Genomic DNA, 1,169 nt, shown 5'->3' on the forward strand with positions numbered 1-1,169 from the left:
GATGGTTTTGTTGGAACTTCATGTGATGTTGATCTTTGAGAGAATTTTGTGATTTTGGCATGATCTCCATGAAGTCGTATGCTAGAAAGGACTTCTTTGATTTTTTGAATACCCTCTTTTGATGCCTTTTCAAGTTTAAGCTTCCATGCAAATTGATATACAAGTAAACTATTTTATTCACAATTTGATAGACAAGTAAACTATTTTGAATACCCTCTTTTGATGCCTCTTTTAAAGCCTTTTCAAGTTTAAGCTTCCATGCAAATTGGATATACAAGTAAACTATTTTATTCACAATTTTGCACGATGCATATGAGCAGACATGTATATATGATAGTGGAATATTAAAAAAAGGTTTAAAGTATGAATCTTGAAGATCCCTTGTAGTAAAAGAATATATAAAAGAATATCGCTCTTGTTTTTTAACACAAATAATTTTAGCCACAAAATTGTTTTAAAATATATTTCTCAATATTTTACCTCAAAATAATTCAAGCCACCAAATATGATTTTTTTACTGTACACTGAAATCTCCCTCTTTCTCTTCATTAGGGCTATCATTTGTATTCACAAATGATTATCTCTTTAGTGCTTAATTCATGAGCGTGATTGTTACCCACTCAACCTTTTTGTGCTTTAACATTTCATATTCATCGAGCTTGATCTCAAAAATGAGTTTGTTGTCTACTTCCTCAAGAGTTATTTGACGGAAATTGACCATTTGTTGTTGAAGATTCTTCAAGCCAAAAAAATGTTGTTGAACTTACTGAAGTGCAGCACTCAATTGTTTGTAGAAAAGTCTCCTGTAATGTGTAGGGTAGGATCCAGAAAGTCTACAAATTTTAAGTTGAGCATTCTTCTTGAATTTTTCAATTCAGCAAGTGTAGGCAATGTAGATGAAGAGATATTTTTATCTTTGAATCTACTTTTTACCTCTTTAAAAATTTATGAGAAGCCCATTCTGCTTATACCACTATCACTAATGACCTTTTGAATGCTTGAAGTACTCACCTCTACTTCATTAATGAACTCATGGATAAAATTTGTGTTTGCACTTTCTTGAATTTGGAAGAATTAATAAGATCTTGTGCAATAGATGGTGAGATCAAAGAAGAATAAGAGTCCTTTTCCATGACTGGATCAATATTTTCTTTTCCAGGATGCATCAT

General features: G+C 31.3%; 1 pseudogene; it reads right to left on the minus strand.

The window, feature by feature from the left end:
* Window positions 1–481: 481 nt before the first annotated feature.
* Window positions 482–1,169, minus strand: LOC147429779 (uncharacterized; annotated as a pseudogene).

The sequence above is a fragment of the Adiantum capillus-veneris genome, chromosome 22 (genome assembly GCF_014529385.1).
Source record: "Adiantum capillus-veneris isolate H3 chromosome 22, ASM1452938v2, whole genome shotgun sequence".
Classification (NCBI taxonomy): Eukaryota; Viridiplantae; Streptophyta; class Polypodiopsida; order Polypodiales; family Pteridaceae; genus Adiantum; species Adiantum capillus-veneris.